Genomic DNA, 20,326 nt, shown 5'->3' on the forward strand with positions numbered 1-20,326 from the left:
TAGATTATCATGTCATCTGTGAATAGTGGGAGGTTGACTTCTTCTTTGTCAATTTGGATGTCATTTATTTCCTTTTTTTTTTTTTTTTTTTTTTGTCTAATTGCTGGGGCTAAGACTTCTACTACTATGCTGAACAACAGTGGTGAGAGTGGGCATCCCTGCCATGTTCCTGACTTTAGGGTAAAAGCTCTCAGTTCTCCCCATTGAGGATATTAGCTGTGGGTCTTTTGTACAAGGCCTTTATGATGTTGAAGTATCTTCCCTCTATCCCTACATGGTGGAGGGTTTTTATGAAGAAAACCTGCTGTAATTTTTTCAAATGCTTTTTTCTGCATCTATTGAGAAGATCATGTGGTTCTTATACTTTACTGTACTAATGTGATGTATCACATTTTTTTGTTTTGTGGATTTTGAACCACCCCTGAAGAACAAGAATAAATCCAACTTGGTTTTTATGTACTGTTGGATCCTATTAGCTAGTACCTTGTTAAGAATTTTGGCATCCATGTTCATCAGGGATATTGGTCTTTAATTTTCCTTTTATTTATTTTATTTTATTTTTTATTATGTTCAGTTAGCTAACATGTAGTACATCATTTGTTTTTAATGTAGTGTTCAACCTTTTAATGGGGTCTTTGTTTGGTTTTGGAATCAAGGTAATGTTGGCCTTATAGAATGAGTTTGGAAGGTTTCTTTCCATTTCTGTTTTTTGCAATACTTCAGAAGAATAGGTACAATTCTTCTTTAAATGTTTGGTAGAATTCCCCCGGGAAGCCATCCAGTGCTGGACTTTTGTTGATGGGAGTTTTTTTATTATAAATTCAGTTTCTATGCTGCTCATGGGTCTGTTCAGGTTTTCTATTTCTTCCTGTTTCAGTTTTGGTAGTTTATGTTTCTGGAAATTTATCCATTTCTTCCAGATTGTCAAATTTGTTGGCATATAATTGCTCATAATATTCTCTTATAATTGTTTGTATTTCTTCTGTGTTGGCTGTGATCTTTCTTGTTTCATTCATGATTTTATTTATTTGGGTCTTTTGTCTTTTTGATAATTCTGGCTAGGTGTTTATCAATCTTGTTAATTTCTTTGAAGAACCAGCTCCTAGTTTCATTGATCTGTTCTGTTTTTTTTTTTTATTTCTCTATCATTTATTCCTGCTTTGATTTTAATTATTTCCCCTTTTCTGCTGGATTTAGGCTTTATTTGCTTTTCCAGCTCCTTTAGGTGTCAGCTTAGATTGTTTATTTGAGACTCTTTTTGCTTCTTGAGGAAGACCTGTATTGCTATGACTTCCCTCTTTGGATTGCCTCTGCTGCATCCCAAAGGCTTTGGGCTGTGGTGTTTTCATTTTCATTTGCTTCTATGTATTTTTTTATTCCTTCTTTAATTTCCTCATTAACCCAATCATTATTTTGTGGGGTGTTCTTTAACCTTCACATATTTGTGGTCTTTCCAAATTTTTTCTTGGGGTTTACTTATAGTTCCATAACATTGTGACCTGAAAATATGCATGTTATGATATCAACCTTTTTGTATTGGTTGAGACCTGATTTCTAACCCAGCATGTGATCTATTCTGGAGACTATTCCATGTGCACTTGAAAAGAATGTGTATTCTGCTGCTTTATGATGAATTGCTCTGAGTATATCTGTTAAGGCCATCTGATCCAATGTATCTTTCAAAGCACATATTTCCTTGTTGATCTTCTGTTTTGATAATCTGTGCATTGCTGTGAGTGGGATGTTAAAGTCTCCTACTATTTTTGTACTATAATCGATGAGTTTCTTTAAGTTTGCTAATTGATTTATATATTTGGTTACTCCCAAGCTAGTGGTATAAATATTTACAATCATTAGATCTTGTTGGAAAACATCTTAATTATGACATAGTGCCCTCCTTCATCTCTTATTATGGTCTTTGGTTTAAAATCTAGATTTTCTCATGTAAGTATGGCTCCTCCAGCTTTCTTTTGATGTCCATTAGTGTGATGGATGGTTCTCTACCCCCTCACTTTCTATCTAGAGGTGTCTTTGGGTCTAAAACGAGTCTCTGGTGAACAGCATATCAGTGGATCTTTTTTTTTAATCCATTCTGATACTCTATGTCTTTTGATTGGAGCGTTTAGTCCATTTACATTCAGAGTTATTACTGAATGATATGAATTTAGTGCCATTGCATTACCTGTAAATTTGATGTTCCTATAGATAGTCTCTTTTCCTCTTTAGTCTTTGTTGCCTTTGGTTTCTCTTTCCAGCTCAAAGGGTCCCCTTTAATATTTCTTACAAAGTTGGTTTAGTGTTCATGAACTCCTTTAGTTTTTGCTTTCCTTTGAAACTCTACCTCTCCTATTCTGAATGACAGCCTTGCTGGATCAATTATTCTTGGCTGCATATTTTTCCCATTTAGCACATTGACTATATCATGCCACTTTCTTCTGGCCTGCATAGTTTCTGTGCACAGGTCTATTACTAGCCTTATGGGTCTACCTTTATAGGTGAAGGACCTGTTTTTTTTTTCCTAGCTGCTTTCCAAATTCTCTCTTTATCTTTTTATTTTCCAAGTTTCACAATGATATGTCTTGGTGTTGACCTGTTTTTGTTGATTTTGAGGGGCATTCTCTGTACCTCCTGGACTTGAATGCCTATTTCTATATCCAGATTAGGGAAATTCTCAGCTATAATTTGTTCAAATAGACCCTCTATCGCTTTTTTCCTTCTCTTCTTCTTCTGGGACTCTTATGGAACTGATATTTTGCTTTACAGAATCACTGAGTTCCTTAACTCTATATTCATGATCTAATGGTTTTCCTTCCCTCTTCTTTTCAGCTTCATTATTTTCCATAATTTTATCTTCAGGTATTACCTATTTGTTCCCCTGCTTCTTTTATTCTCTTAGTGATTACAGCCAATCGATTTTGCATCTCAGTTATAGAATTCTTTATTTCAGCTTTACTAGTTTTTACATCTGTTCTCTCTCCAGCCAGGGTTTCTCTGTTGTCTTCTTTACTTCTTTCAAGCCCAACTAGTATTCTTATGACTGTTGTTCTAAATTCTTCTTCAGATATATTGATTATATTTGTTTTGAGCAAATCCCTCGCTGTGATTTCTTCTTGATTTTCCTTTATGAGAAAATTCCTCCATCTTGTCATTATGTCTAGATTTCTGTCTTTTGCATGTTATGAAACTTAAGTTTTCTGCTCCTCAGAGTAACACTGTATATTAAGAATGGGTCCTCCACTGTCCAGGGTTTGGTGCTTCAGGAAATATTTCTGGTGTATTCTTTGTGTACTCTGCTGTTGTGTTTTGGTTGCTCTTTCACACAGGTCAGTCCTCTACAGAGTTCCTCCTTGCTTGCAGAGGGGAGTGTCTGGACTTTTAACTATCTGCACTGATTTGTTTGTTATGATAAGCCTGATTTAAAGAAAGCAAGCTTGGTCCAAGAAAAGAGAAAAAGAAAATGAACAAAAAAGCAAACAATGAACTATAAGCCCGATTCCAAAGAAAAAGAAATAAAGAAGGTAAAAAGAAAAAGGGAATATAAAAAGCCTGATCCAAAAAAATGAGAAAAGGAAACAAACAAGCAAGCCAGCAAATGATCAACATCTTTAAGCCTGATGCCAAGGAAAATTATTTAGAAATTTAAAAAATAAATATAAAAAAGTAAAAAATAAAAAGTAAAAAAATTAAAATTAAAAGACAAAAGGAAGGAAGGAAGGAAGGAAGAAGAAGAAAGAAGAAAGAAAGAAAGAAAGAAAGAATGAAAGAAAGAAAGAGGAAAGAAAGAAAGAATGAAAGAAAGAAAGAGGAAAGCAAGAAAGAAAGAAGAAAGAAAGAAAGAAAGAAGAAAGAAAGAAAAAGAAAGAAAGAAGAAAGAAAGAAAGAAAGAAAGAAAGAAAGAAAGAAAGAAAGAAAGAAAGAAAGAAAGAAAAAGAAAGAAAGAAAGAAAAGAAAGAAAAGAAAGAAAGGAAAGAAGAAAGAAAGAAAGAAAGAAAGAAAGAAAGGAAAGAAAGAAAGAAAGAAAGAAAGAAAGAAAGAAAGAAAGAAAGAAAGAAAGAAAGAAAGAAAGAAAGAAAAAGAAAGAAAGAAAGAAAGAAAGAAAGAAAGAAAGAAGAAAAGCCTAGTTCTATTTCCACCAGAACTGATGTGGGTGTTTTGAAGCACTCTGTGATTAGTAGCCTTGATTCATACAGAGGGTTTGTGTTGGTTTTCTGAGGGAGAGGCCCACTGGCTGGCTCACAGTCAGACCCACCTAATAAAGAATTCCCTTCCAGGTGCAAGTGGGGTGAGGTTTGGTGTATGCAACTCTAGCCTCCCATGGAGGCACTGTGTTTCTCTCTGAAAGTCTAACCATGCTGGGGAGGATGGGGAGGGGTGGAAGATGGCATCAACCCACCCTCTCATCACCAGGAGGGGAACTCATGGCATCAGCTGTTCAGGAGGCCCTCACAGAAAAGTGAACATTTTTCTGTGTCCCAGGCTTTCATCAGGTCCCTGCCCTCAACCTGTCTGTGCCAAGCCATCAGTACACCCCATGCCACAGTTATCCTGTGTTTTATCTCTGGCTGGCAACTGGGATTCAAAACAATAAATCTCAAAGTATCTGGCAGCACAAGGACCTGCTCCCTTCCCCCAGAGGAGAGCTTCGCAGTGCTATGCCTGGCAGCTTTCTGTCCCAGAAAAGCAGTTGTATGCCTGCACAAGTGCCTGGAGTCTATGCTGAAAAAGAGCAAAAAGCTGTTACGTTTATCTCTCCTCTGCTAAAGCCTCTGTCCCCTGCTGTTGAATGGCCTCTCAATACCACCTGGTGGGTTATTGTCCTTGGAGAGACAAAATACCCTCTTCCAAATGCATTTCAGGAAAGGGAACGTTCTCTTCCCTTGCAACCCAGGGGATACCCACACCAGAACACTGTGGGTGAACCCTATGCACTACTTTCTGTCCCACTCTCTTCCCTCTATCCCTGATTTTGCTCTGTGAAAAAGGTTCCCACACTTCGGCTGCACCACTACTCTTGTCTCTCCCAACTCACATCTACAAACCTCGCACCTGCCATGTTCTCTCCCTCTAATTGTGCAGATTGTTTTCTTAATCCTCTGATCAATTTCCTAGTTGTTCAAAATGATTTGATATCGATCTAGCTGTGTTTGGAGAGATAGAGCAATCTCAGGGCTGCCCTACTAATCCACCATCTCAACTCCTTCCCCTGTATGCGATTTTTTAAATGACAGCCAATTTACTTCATTTAAGAGAAAGTTGGTAAATAAAGTATGGGTTGTGTTAACAAAGTAAAAGAGATTGTTTCTGTGTACATGTAAAGATAGGACATAATTGCAGTGGGCATGGTGGAGAGAGACCACATCCATAGAGTAGTGGGGATGACAGAAATATACGAAAGAAATAGGTATGGAGAGATATTCAGTAAGCTAGTGTGAATAGTCCTTTGGACAGTTAATTGTGACCTTAAGTGAAGAGAAAGTCTTTTTCAAAAGGCAGTACTTTTTTTCAAATGAGGGAAATAAACCAAAAATGATTCCTGATAAATGGGCACAGAAATAAATGAAACAAACAAACAAAAGAAATAGATCAAATATATGAATTGTATGTAGGCTAGCAGATTAAGATACCATATAAGGAAACATTCACTGAATTAACCAGCTTACTTCAATACATTTTTTCTTAAAATTATTTCCTCACTATTAAAATGTATCCTCCTTCTCAAACATGGATTTTATTGTGCATCCATATGTACACAACTTAAGTGCAATTCAGTACATATACATGTACTTTCTTTTACTAAGAAAGGGACATAGGTGTAATCTCAACTTTTTAGTCTCTCATTAACTCATTAAGTTTCCTAGTGACTCAGTTACATGTAGGCTATAATAATGAACCTGCATTTACACACTATTGTGACAAAACTTTGGTTTCAAAATAATTATGAAGGAGCCAAGTCCATGACACTGCTTTTACTCTTACCATTATAAGTTAAGGTACTATATTTACTTTGTTACTGGGGTGAATTACATAGTCAGATTTCTGAATATTAAACAAACCATGGATTGCTGGGATATACTTTATTCCCTAATATATATCTCGCTGTTTTAGATTGTTAGATTTGATTTGCTAATATTTTAAAAGGGCTTTTGTGTATTCATGAGGAATATTGCCTGTAGCTCTTTTGTTCTTTCATTTTATAATATATTTTCCTGGATTTTGGTGTCAAAATAATGCTGGTACCTTAAATGAGTTGTAAAACTTTCCTCACTCATATTTTTTGAAAAAAGTTTGTGTAGGATTATTACCCTTTTTCCTTATGCATTTGCTAAAATTTACTTTGGATGCCATATGGGCTTTATATTTTCCTTGTGGGAAGATTTGTAACAAAAAAATTTAATATCTGTAATGGGTACAAAACTATTCAGATTGTGTATTATCTTCTTGATAGAGCTTTGGTAGATTATGTCTTTCAAGGAATTTGTCTATTTCTACTAAATTGTCCAACTTGTTGGGGAAAAAGTTGTATATAATTATTCTAATTATTTTTTACTGTCTGTAGGATCTGAGGAGATGGATACTCTTTTGTTCCTGATACTGATGATTTTTGTTCCCTGTATTTTTTCTTAATAGGTCTAGCTAAGGCTATATCAATTTTATTAGTGATTTCAAAGAACAAGTGTTTGGCTTGTTTATTTTCTTGAATTTTTTCTATTTTAGTGAGCTTTTTTTTTTATTTCCTTCTACATGCTTTGGGCTTACTTTGTATTTCTTTTTCTAGCTTCTTAAGGTAATATCTTGGACCATTAAGTGTAGTCCTCTCTTCTTTTCTAATACAATCATTTAAAGTTATACCTTTTCCTCTGAATACACTTTTATTTAGTTGGATTTTCTTAATTTTGATATATTGCATTTTTATTACATTTCAGTTTAAAATACTTGCTGATTTGCTTTTTTATTTCCTTTTTGTCTCATTGAAGTATATTATTTTCCCAATATTGTGATTTTTTTCTACATCTCTTAATGTTAATATTTTAATTCCATTAAAATCAACAAACATATTCTGTGTGTTTTTTATTATTTAAAATATATTAAGATTTGCATATGTTCCCAAATGGGGAAGATGGCAGCAGAGTAGGAAGACCCTGGGCTCAACTATTCCCATGAACACAACTAGATAAATATTTAATCATTCTAAATACCCCAAAAATTAACCTGAAGACTGACAGAACAAACTCCAAACTAAAGGGTGAGAAGAGATCACATCAAAATGGTAAGAAATACAGAGATATGGTTTAAGGGAGAAACAGATCACAGGTGTTGTGGAGGTGAGGGAGCTGTGGTCACAGAAAAGGACAAGAGAGAGTAGAGAACACAGGGACATGCATAAGGAGAACATTTCCCCAAAGCCACTGGCCAAAACAAGAGAGGTTGATTTTTGTGAGTGCTTGCAAAAGTGAGGGGCTTAGTGCCTGGAGTTTTAAATGTAAGCAGACTTAGCTGGGATAGAGCCCTGAGGGCACTGTCCTGCTCCTGAAGAGAAGGCAGGCAAACAACCCAGAGGCAGTGTGGAAACAGTGATCTGAAAAATGTTTGGGACACACAGCGGGGAGATTATTCATTCTTCTTGGAGTGTTTCCCTGAGAGGTAGCATTCATGGACAAAGGAGCTGGCCTGCTCCATATCCCTCTCCTTCCTCTAGTCATAAACAGAGGATCATCTGCTGGAAGCAGCACAGCACCCGCACAACTACCTAACTTACACCAAATCCCACAACCTTGCATGCTAATGGGATTGTCCTTCTCAGTCAAGCTTGACTCAGTTCCAGTTCAACAGGCTCTTCCCCTAGAAGACCAACACAAGCCCATGCCCACACCACATCTCCCAACCAGTTCCAGTGGAAATAGTATCAGGTCTCATTTAAGAAGAAGACAGGAGTACACCTAGTTAAGACTCCCACATTCTGTCCAAGAACAAAACACTGCCCACTGCAGGCAAGGGGAACCTCAGTACATGACTGGTTTGAAGGATAGAGTAGTCAAAACACAACAGCAGAGCACATGCAGCACAGACAAGAGACACTCCTTGAAGCACTAAGCCCTGGACCTCTTCTTAAAACTATTACTCTCAAGAGCAAGACACTTAACTGGCTTTTCTAACACAGAGAAGAAGGCAGAGAATTAGACAAAATGCCAAGATGGAGGAATTCATGTTAAATTAAAAAACAAGGTAATTTCATGGCCAGAGATCTGAGCAATACAGATATAAGTAACATATCTGATGGAGCATTTAAATTTAAATCATAAAGATATTCACTGGGCTTGGGAAACAAATGGAAGACATCAGGGAGACCCTTACCACAAACATAAAAGAGTTAAAAAACAGTCAGAAATGAAGAATGCAGAAAGAAAGAAAGAAAGAAAAAGAAAGAAAGAAAGAAAGAAAGAAAGAAAGAAAGAAAGAAAGAAAAGAAAAGAAAGGAAATGAAGAATGCAATAACTGGAATTGGAAACAGGCTTCATGCAATGAACACAAGGCTGGAAGAAGCAGAGGAATTGATAAGTGATATAGAAGGCAAAATAATGAAAAATAATGAAGCTGAATAAATAAGAGACAGAAGAATTATAGAACATGAGAATAGAATTAGGGAAATCAGTGACTCCATCAAATGTAATAAAAATCATATTATAGGAATCACTGAAAAAGAGAAAAGGGGAAGAAAATTTATTTGAGGAAATTATAGCTGAAAACTTCCCTAATCTAGAAAAGGAAACATACATCCAGATCCAGGAGGCACAGAAAACTCCATCAAAATAAGCAAAAGCTGGGTGCCTGGGTGGCTCAGATGGTTAAGCATCTGCCTTCAGCTCAGGTCATGATCCCAGGGTCCTGGGATCGAGTCCTGCATCCCTGGGAGCCTGCTTCTCCCTCTGCCGCTCTCTCTGTCTCTCTCTCATGAATAAATAAATAAAATCTTAAAAAAAAAATAAGCAAAAGCAGGCCAACAAGAAGACATATTGTAATTAAATTTGCAAAATATACTGATGGAAAAAAATCTTTTTTTTTAAGATTTTATTTATTTATTTGACACAGAGAGAGAGAGCACAAATAGGCAGAGCGGCATGCAGAGGGAGAGAGAGAAGCAGGCTCTCCACTGAGTAGGGAGCCTGACGCGGGGCTCGATCCCAGGACCCTGGGATCATGACCTGAGCCAAAGGCAGTCGCTTAACCAACTGAGCCACCCAGGCGCCCCCTGATGGAAAAAAATCTTAAAAACAAGACAAAAGAAGTCCTTAACTTACAAAGGAAGAACCATAAGGCTACATGCAGATTTCTCAACAGAAACTTGGCAAACCAGAAGTGAGGAGAATGATATGTTCAAAGTCCTGAATGGGAAAAATCTGCAGCCAAGAATACTCTATCCAAAAGACTAGCATTCAGAATAGAAGGAGAGAAAAACACTCTCCCAGACAAACAAAAGCTAAAGGAGTTCATGACCACCAAAAGCAGCCTGCAAGAAATATTAAAGGGGACTCTTTGAGTGGGAAAGAAAGGCAAAAAGCAACAAAGACAAGAAAGGAACAGAGAAAATTTTCAGAAACAACAACAAAACAAATAATAAAATGGCAATAAATACAGATCTATCAATAATTACTTTGAAAATGGACTAAACACTCCAATCAAAAGACATGGTGTCACAAAGGATTAAAAAAAAGAAAAGTCATCTATATGCTGATTATAAGAGACTCGTTTTGGTCCTAAAGACACCTGCAGACTAAAAGTGAGAGGATGGAGAAACATCACTTAAATAGATGTCAAAACAAAACTGGAGTATAAAATGTCAGAAAAACTAGACTTTAAAGCAAAGACTATAACATGAGACAAAGAAGGGCATCATATCGTAATAAAGGGGACAACCCAACAAAAAGACATAACAATTGTAAATATGTATGCACCCAAATTGGGAGCACCAAAATATATAAAACAATTAATAACAAACATGAAGGAACTCATTGATAGCAATGCAATAATAGTAGAGAATTTCAGCAACTCACTTTTATCAATAGAAGGATCATCTAAACAGAAAGTCAACAAGGAAACAATGGCTTTGAATGAGACACTGGACCAGATGGACTTGACAGATATGCTCAGAACATTTCATTCAAAAGCAACAGAATACACATTCTTTTCAAGTGCACATGGGTCATTCTCTAAAATTGGTCACATATTAAGTCACAAAATGGGCCTCAACAAATACAAAAGAATGGAAATCATACCATGCATATTTTCTGACTAAAACGCTTTGAAACTAGGAGCCAACCAAAGAAAAAACCTGGAAAGACCACAAATACATGGACATTAAACAACATGCTACAAAACAATGAATGGGTCAATGAGGAAATCGGTTACAAATTAAAAAAAAAGTACATGGAAACAAATGAAAATTAAAACACAATGATCCAAAACCTTTGGGATGCAGCAAATGAGGGAAATATATTTCAATACAGGCCTACCTCAAGAAGCAAGAAAATCTCAAATAAACTACCTAACATTACACCTAAAGGAACTAGAAAAAGAGAAATAAAATTAGCTTAAAGCCAACAGGAGGAAGGAAATAACAAAAATTAGAGCAGAAATAAATGATACAGAAAATAAAAAGAACAATAGAACAGATCAATGAAACTAGGAGCTGGTTCTTTGAAAAAAATAATGAAAATTGATAAATCTCTGGCCAGACTTATTAAAAGAAAAGAAAAGGACTCAAATAAATGAAATCACAAATGAGAGAGGAGAAATAACAACCAACACCATAGAAAGACAAACAATTCTAGGAGAATATTATGAATAGTATAAGCGAAAAAATTGGACCAACTAGAAGAAATGGATAAATTCCTAGAAACATATAAACTACCAAAACTGAAACAGGAAGAAATAGGAAACTTGAACAGACCAATAACCAGCAAAGAAATTGAATCAATCAAAAACTTCCAAAGAAAAAATATTCCAGGGCCAGATGGCTGGGCTGTAAATGTTCAATATTTGCAAATCACTCAATGTGATACACCACATCAATAAAAGAAAGGCTAAAAAACATCTGAACCTTTCAATAGATGCTGAATAATCATTTGACAAAGTACAACATCCACTCATGATAACGACCCTCAGCAAAGTAGGGTTAGAGGGAAAATATCTCAACATAATAAAGGCTATATACAAAAAATCCACAGCTAATATAATCCTCAGTGGGGGAAAAATGAGAGCTTTTCCTCTATGGTCAGGAACAAGACAAGGATGTCTACTCTCACCACTGTTAATTAATATAGTAGTTATTCAACATAGTCCTAGCCACAGCAATGACACAACAAAAAGAAGTAAAAGGCATCCAAATAAGCAAAAAAGAAGTAAAACTTCCACTATTTGCAGATGACACGATACTCTATATAGAAAGCCCAAAAGACTCCACCAAAAACTGGTAGAACCAATGAAGGAATTCAGTAAGGTCACAGGATACAAAATCAACGTAAAGAAATCTGTTGCATTTCCATATACCAATAATGAAGCACAGGAAAGAGAAATTAAGAAATCAATCCCATTTACAATTGCACCAAAAACAGTAAAGTACTTAGGAATAAACCTAACCAAAGAGGTAAAAGACCTGTACTGTGAAAGCTATAAAACACTGATGAAAGAAATTGAAGATGACACAAGAAAATGGAAAGACATTCCATGGTCATGGATTGGAAGAACAGATATTGTTAAAATGTCTATACTACCCAAAGTAATCTACATATTTAATGCAATTCTTATGAAAATACCACCAGCAGTTTTCACAGAGCTAAGACAAAAAATCTAAAATTTGTATGGAATCACAAAAGACCCTGAATAGCCAAAACAATCTTGAAAATAAAATCAAAGCTGGAGGCATCACAGTTCTGGGCTTAAAGTTATACTGATATGAGGAATTCTTAATCTCAAGAAACAAACTGAGGGTTGCTGGAGTGGGGGTGGTGTGGGAGGGATGGGGTGGCTGGGTGATAGACATTGGGGAGGGTATGTGCTATGGTGAGCGCTGTGAAGTGTGCAAGACTGTTGAATCACAGATCTGTACCTCTGAAACAAATAATGCAATATATGTTAAGAAAAAAAAGAAGAAGATAGCAGGAGGGGAAGAATGAAGGGGGGGAAATCGGAGGGGGAGATGAACCATGAGAGATGATGGACTCTGAAAAACAAACTGAGGGTTCTAGAGGGGAGGGGGGATGGGGGGATGGGTTAGCCTGGTGATGGGTATTAAAGAGGGCATGTTCTGCGTGGAGCACTGGGTGTTATACACAAACAATGAATCATGGAACACTACATCAAAAACTAATAATGTAATGTATGGTGATTAGCATAACAATAAAAAAAAAACTTTAGTACCAAACGGTATGGTTCTGGCACAAAAACAAACACAAATCAATGGAACAGAATAGAAAACTCAGAATGGAACTGACAACTATATGGTCAATTAATGCTTGAAATAACAAAAAGAAATATCCAATACTGGGGAAAAGTCTTTTCAACAAATAGTGTTGGGAAAACTGGACAACAGCATGCAAAAGAATGAAACTGGACCACTTTCTTACACAGTACACAAAAATATATTCAAAATGGATTAAAGACATGAATGTGAGAGGCGCCTGGGTAGCTCAGTTGGTTAAGTGACCTTCGGCTCAGGTCATAATCCCAGGGTCCTTGGATCGAGCCCTGTATCGGGTTCCCTGCTCCGCTGGAAGCCTGCTTCTCCCTCTCCCACTCCCCCTGCTTATGTTCCTTCTCTCGCTGTCTCTCTCTCTCTGTCAAATAAATAAAATATTTAAAAAAAAGACATGAATGTGAGACCTGAAACCAATAAAATGCTAGAAGAGAACACAGTAGCCTCTTTGACATCAGCTTTAGCAACTTCTTTCTAGATATGTCTTTTGAGTCAAGGGAAAGGAAAACAAAAATAAACTATTGGGACTTCTTCAAAATAAAAAGGTTTTGCGTAGCAAATGAAACAATCAATAAAACTAAAAGGTAACCTGCAGAATGGGAGAAGATATTTGCAAATGACATATCTGATAATGGATTAGTATCATATATATATGTGTATATATATATATATATATATATATATATATATATGCAATAGGATATTACTCAGCCTTAAAAAAGAATGAAATCTTGCCATTTGCAATGGAGTTAGAGTGTATTATGCTAAGTGAAATAAGTCAGTCAGAGAAAGACAAATACCATATGATTTCACCCATGTGTGGAATTTAAACTACAAAACAAACCAACAAAGGGAAAAAGAGAGAGAGAGAGAGGGAGGGAAGCAAACCAAGAAACAGACTCTTAACTATAGAGAACTGATGGTTACCAGAAGAGATGTGGGTGGGGGTGGGGGTTAAATAGGTGATGGGGATTAGGGATGGCACTTGTGATGAGCACTGGGTGATGTATGGAAATGCGAATCACTATATTGTACAACTGAAACTAATATTACAGTGTGTGTTAACTAACTGTAATTTAAAAACATTTTAAAAAGAAAAATAACTATCAACTAAATACTGGATAACCGTATAATAATTTTTAAATACAGAAAACCTGCTTATCAGTGTATCTAATATTAAAATACTACCTTTAAAAGTATAAACTTTTGAAAATGTATAATTAGTCACTGAAATCATATAAACAACTCTTTAGTTCAGTATTTAATAGATCTTAGCACTTCATGCCTATGCACTAGGTCTGGGGGAATAACAAACTAAGTCGATTTCCATCAGATGATTATATTAAAAGACTTGGGCATTTTAATAATTGACAGCTAACTGCAGAGTTTATTATATCAGTTTAAGAGAATGAATTAATGATCTCCTGTCTTCTATATACTCTTTTCATGAGTTGAGGAGGATATAAAATCATCTCAGAAGCATAATTTGAATTTTGGCTAAGGATTTTCATGAAACCCTATATATTTACCTTAATTATCTTAACATTTGGATATTATCAGGCTGAGTTAATACATCATGATGAAGGCATTTCACACTTGTTGGTCTTGATGAATTGTATATAAATCGTCACAGTGAACAGCTTCTACTGTTTTATAAATAAAATCTAACTATTGCTCTCCAAAATTACCTGGAGGTGAATTAGTCAGATCACTACTTACTAATTTCACTTAACCTTTCAGTACGGAATTTAAGATAAAGCCCCCTCTCCATTTTAAACATAACAGCACAGTTAATAGCATAAAATTTTTCTTCTGGGGCACGGCAAGAATGTTTTGCACTCAAAAGTGAACCTTAACTCTTCATACTATGATGAAAATAATTCAGATGTGTTTCCTGTCCTACAAAATTAGTATGATTGCATTTATGCATTCTAAATACTATAATTATATTGGAAGAAAACATTCTAAGTCTTAAATGGGACACATGAATTACACCTACCAGCATTAAAAACTACCTTACTTTTCATGAACATGCATCAAACTGTAGTTTTTTTCTTTGGAAATGAAATGTTTGATTTTAACTAAGATAATCTGTATAAAAGAGGACTAATTTGTATCCTTGTGACGATTTTTATTATTCTCTTGTTAAGCACATATTTATAATCATGGAAATCCTACCCAATTTTCCTTATATTAGAATCATACAAAAATTTACCTTATTCCCTTATTATATCTATTATTTTTATCTTCAAGAAAATGACAGGGGCACCTGGGTGGCTCAGTCAGTTAAGCACCCAGCTCTTGATTTCAGCTCAGGTCATGATCTCATGGGTCGTGAGATTGAGTCTCACATCAGCCTCCTCACTCAGCAGGGAGTCTGCTTGAAGACTCTCTCCCTCTGCCCCTCCATCCACTTGTTTTCTGTCTCTCTAAAATAAATAAATAAATCTTTAAAAAAAGAAATTGACAAAATTTAAAGATATAATGGGTATGCATGAAAAATATGTTGTTTTGCATGTAACTGAACTTATTTAAATGATTTTGATGCAAATATCTTTACTTCTTTGCAAATATGAACAAAAACTTCACTTCCATTTCCATTGGGTTGTGGTAAAAACCATTATATCATAAATGCTGCATGAGGTTCAGTACATGTTGAATGAATGCCCTTCCAGAGCTCAAGGATAAGCTTGACATTTTTTAGTAGACCCTATACAGGGAGTGAGAATGAATAATGACTCTTTTTTGGTATCGTTTTATTTTATTAGGGATTGTTCAATAAATGGCAGGGCAATTCTCTTACTCCAATCCAATTCCTTTAAATGGAAAAGTTGATTTTTGTTCTTTGTTTGTTTTGTTTTCTCTTTTTTTTTTTTTTTTTTTTTTTGTGAAAGAAGATACTTTGAAAGGAGAAATGGTTAAGGATTACCAGAAAAAGAAAGGCAAGACATAGCTTTGGAGAAATAAGAGAAGTCATTTTAAACCCCCAGCTATTTTCAGTGATCTATGCCCTACCCAGCTCTACTTGCCCTAGCATGCATTACAAAGAAATGCAAAAACCTCAGTAATTAAGGACTTCAAGGGAACAAAGGGAATGCAAAAACTGTCTCTATCAGGCCAGGAAATAGCCTAACCGTATCAGAGAATAAATTGATGGTAAAACTCCCAGTATGGCTTCAAAAGTAAAGACTGACCTAGTGCACGTTCTTGAGTTGTTTTTGAAAGATTGAAACCATGTGCCATAGAGTTACTGAGGTTGAAACTAGCAGATAATTTAAAACTTGTTTTTCAGAGAACTGTTTTTCCCTAATCAGCTATTGTTTCTTTTCAGACCCCACTAACAAATACACTGGCTTTCTCTGCAGAAGTCTGTATTCAGGTCAACTGATGGTTTCAGCCTATGAACAAGTGAGGCCCTGCATTTCCTACCTGAGGTAAGGAGCCCAAGACCTCTTCCAGTTCATACTGGCTCTTGGATCTTGTCCATAGTCCCTTCTCTCTGACGGTTACTGGTTGCTTCATTATAATTTTTATAAAATCTCTGCTGAAGGAGGAGCACAAGCTTTATTAACATAAAATACACATATAGGCATGTTTTCTAAGTAGGCCTGTGCAACCTTATGTCCACCTTTACCTGCAATAACAAAGCTCCCCTTTCTGAATATTCATCCTAAACCGAAAATAAAAAGAATCTCCTCACCCTTACTTGGAGGGTCATGGCTTTGGAAGTTATTCCCCATGATCTTCGTATTTGCCCTAAATAAAGTTTCTTTTGTGTGACAACTGCACCTGGTATAGTCTCTATCTATAACTCACCAAGGAGCAAACTTAAGTTAGTTTGGTAACAACCTTAGAGATCATGTAGTCATACTGCAGAATAAAAAACTAAAACAAAGGGAAGTTAAGCGAACCAAAGTCACAGGACTCAATTAACAATAGAGACAGGCCTATAATTCTATTCTCCTTACTCTCAATTGCTTGTTTTTTAAATTACCCTTTGCTTGGGTGCCTGGGTGACTCAGTCGGTTAAGCATCTGCCCTTGGTTCAGGTCATGATCCCAGGGTCCTGGGATTGAGCCCCGCATTGAGAGGGCTCCCTGCTCAGCAGGGAGTCTGCTTCTCCCTCTGCCTCTGCCCCACCCAGCTTGTGCTCTCTCTCTTGCTCACTCTCTCTCAAATAAATAAATAAAATCTTTAAGAAAATAAATAAATTACTCTTTGCTCTTGTGGGGTAATGAGCAAAACATGCAATGTGCTATATTCTCCATTCAAAAGCATTTGATTCATATCTGAAAAGATAGAATGATGTTTAGGATTCAATATTCTGACAATAGGATATTAGAATACAATATTTCAGGAGTGCATTACAGTTTGTGTTCTGATTCTTCTGGAAAATAAGATTCAGTCATTTAATTCCTTTAGTCCTTTTTTTTAATATTACATTCTAATTTCCTAATTTACTTGTCACTCTGTTGAGATTACAATAACTAAGATACAAATAAAATAGTAATAACATTTAAGCTGCTGAATAAAAGTGTTCCTATGTTTTAGACATAAACTCATAAAATTCAACCAGTCTTGAAGTTGGTAATCAGCATTCAAATAGACAAGGAGTTTATCACTTCTCTTTCTTCTCTTTAGACTATAAACTACAGTGAATTGTCAGTTGAACTTTATAGTTCTCTGCTGCTCAAATCTATGATATAATTGGTGCCTATTGAGAACTGCTCTTAACCAAAAATCAAAGAAAATGGCAAACATACTTTTTTATGATTTTATTTATTTGAGAGATAGAGAGCATGAGAGGGAGGAGGGTCAGAGGGAGAAGCAGACTCCCTGCCGAGCAGGGAGCCTGACGTGGGACTCGATCCCGGGACTCCAGGATCATGACCTGAGCCGAAGGCAGTCGCTTAACCAACTGAGCCACCCAGGCGCCCCCGGCAAACATACTTCTGATTTATAATTTGCAATAGGGCATTTAATCATAAGGAGAATTAGTTTTTAAGTTTTATCTCTACTACCAATACACAGTGAACATAATTATTTATTTCCATTAAAATGTTGAGAATGACTTTTTAAGTCAAATTTCAAAGACTTATTTACATATTAATTCTAAAATTTATCTACAATTGCATAGTTTTAATTTGAAGTCGTAATTTAATCTTTCACATGATATCAAATCCCATTTAAATGAGAATTTTATCATTTCAGATGTTCATTTGGTTGTTATAGTTTTCAAATACTCTTTTTAACCCAACCAATTTACATTGATCCTATCCCACATTTTCTCCTTTCTTTCGGTTAAGCCTAGTGATACTTAAAACAGAGTAGGTGGTGGTGGCAGTGAATAAGAATTTAAGTCTGCAATGTATACAGATAATTTCTCAGTAGGAATTCCTATTACAACGTGCCTTAAATCAAATGAAACTACCAGATCATATATAGACTAATTTTTCTTTTACAATAGCCATTGTTGTAATCTGTCACCACAATTCTTTTTTTTTTAAGATTTTATTTATTTTTCAACAGAGAGAGAGACACAGCGAGAGAGGGAACATAAGCAGGGGGAGTGGGAGAGGGAGAAGCAGGCTTCCCGCTGAGTGGGGAGCCCGATGCGGGACTCAATCCCAGGACCCTGGGATCATGACCTGAGCTGAAGGCAGACGCTTAACGACTGAGCCACCCAGGCGCCCTGTCACCACAATTCTTATATTTAGAGCTTTTTGTAAACCAACAATATTTATAATGCCAAGTAGTTAATTAAGAACACAGATTGCTTTCTTTTCATAAGACTTTGAGTTATAGTCCAGGAGATTCTAGGCAGCTGTACTGCATCTTATTATAATACCAAATATCATTTCCATGGTTTTCTATCAAATAATTTTCTTTCACACTAATTTAATATTTATACATTTATTTATTTATTTTTAAGATTTTATTTATTTGACAGAGAGAGAGAGAGCACAAGCAAGGGGACTGGCAGGCAGAGGGAGAGGGAGAAGCAGGCTCAATCCCAGAACCCAAGGATCATGACCTGACCCAAAGGCAGATGCTTAACCATCTGAGCCACCCAGGCACCTCAACACTAATTTAATATTTAATAACTACTTTTTTCCTTTTTCCCCTTTTTAATTTAAATTCAATTAGCCAACATATATTACATCATTAGTTTCAAATGTAAAGTTCAATAATTCATCAGTTGCATATAGCACCCAGTGCTCATCTTATTTTAAATTTTCACTTACTTTTAATTTATGAATTAAATTTTAATTTACTCAAATATTAATTTAACAATATTAAACAGAGAATAATAACTAAGTTTTTGTATTCTAGCCAGAAGACTAAACAGACCAGCCACACATTTTTCCTTATAATACATAAATCAAAACTGTAAGCATCTGATCAAACTCTTCCTAGAAAGAACAGCCACGGGAGTGAATGGAAACTAATGCACTTATTCTGTGATTCACTCACTATATGTGCCTATGAATAAAAAGTAAGGATGAGTTATGGTTTTACGAAACCTGTAAATTAACTCTGACATTAATTTGAAAAAAAAAAGTGAAGTAATTTATTTAAGTTCTGAAAATTGGCCAAAAATTATTTGCTAACTTTACTATTCAGTTAATATACACAAATTAAGAGGCTTTTTAAAGGGTATTAAATATCTACCTGTTTATTTTTTTCTACTCTTATTTATTTTCTAATCTGCCCTCCCAAAAAATGCCATTTATATTTCTATAGTTAATTTATTATAGCTCACTGTTTTTAGTGAAGCTCATGTTAAGAGAATATATTCATCAAAAATGATCATACTTGAAAACAATTTAAATATTGATTCTGAAAGAAAATAATTTTTTATGGCTATGAATAAGCTTCCTACCAACTGGGATGCTTGAGAGTTGGAAGATAAAAATGTAATGTTGGAGTATTCTGTGGTAGGGGTGATTAGAAAATGGCGAAAACTGAAGCTAAACTATGCAGGTTTCCCAAAAGTGAATTTGATTACATTTTTAAATCACTGCCCCAATTTTGGGGCACCTGGGTGGCTCAGTTGTTTGTGCATCTGCCTTTGGTTCAGGTCATGATCCCAGTGTGCTGGGATTGAGCCCTGCATGGGGTTCCCTGCTCGGTGGGGAGTCTGCTTCTCCCTCTCCCTCTGCCTGCCACTCCCCCTGCTTATGTGCTGTCTCTCTCTCTGTCTCTCAGTTAAATAAATAAATAAAATCTTAATAAAATAAATAAAATAAAATAAAATAAAATAAAATAAAATCCCTTTTCTCCCTGCTACCATAAAGCTATAATGATCAGTAAGGTCACTGAATGACTTTCACACACAGTAAAGAATTGTAGTTTTGTTACAACACCTCAAAGGAGGAACTTGATTGATAATGAGTCATTTAGATTTTCAGAAATACATTGATTCACAGGGAATTGCAAGCCATTAATCAATAGACTAACACAGTCAAGTGATTCAAGTTAGACAATGCATTTTTATTCTTGATATACTATCTATAATTACATTTCATAAAATATGAATTAATACAGTTCTAAAATATGACAATGATAACTATTAACTAACTTTTTCTTACAAGGTAGCAGAAAGAATGTACATGTGCACTTCAATAGAGAAAACATTTTTATTGCATATGGTAAAACTTAAACTGCATTATTTAAAAATAGCAGGTATGTAATATAAATTCACTGATATAGTTCTTTAAAAACATAGATGATTACTACTAGAGTTAAACTGATGATGAACATATAAAAACAGCATAATATATTGTGATATACTTCAATGAATATATAATTTTAAATGTTAATTGATTCAAAAGGAATAAAAATGCAATGGAGGGC

General features: G+C 35.4%; 1 protein-coding gene across 1 annotated transcript in view; it reads right to left on the reverse strand.

Moving 5' to 3' along the window:
- Positions 1-20,326, reverse strand: part of PCDH11X (protocadherin 11 X-linked) — a 570,208-nt gene that overhangs the window by 29,958 nt on the left and 519,924 nt on the right.

The sequence above is a fragment of the Eumetopias jubatus genome, unplaced genomic scaffold (assembly GCF_037043125.1).
Source record: "Eumetopias jubatus isolate StellerSeaLion01/CBP00866 unplaced genomic scaffold, mEumJub1_p1.0 scaffold_11, whole genome shotgun sequence".
Classification (NCBI taxonomy): domain Eukaryota; kingdom Metazoa; phylum Chordata; class Mammalia; order Carnivora; family Otariidae; genus Eumetopias; species Eumetopias jubatus.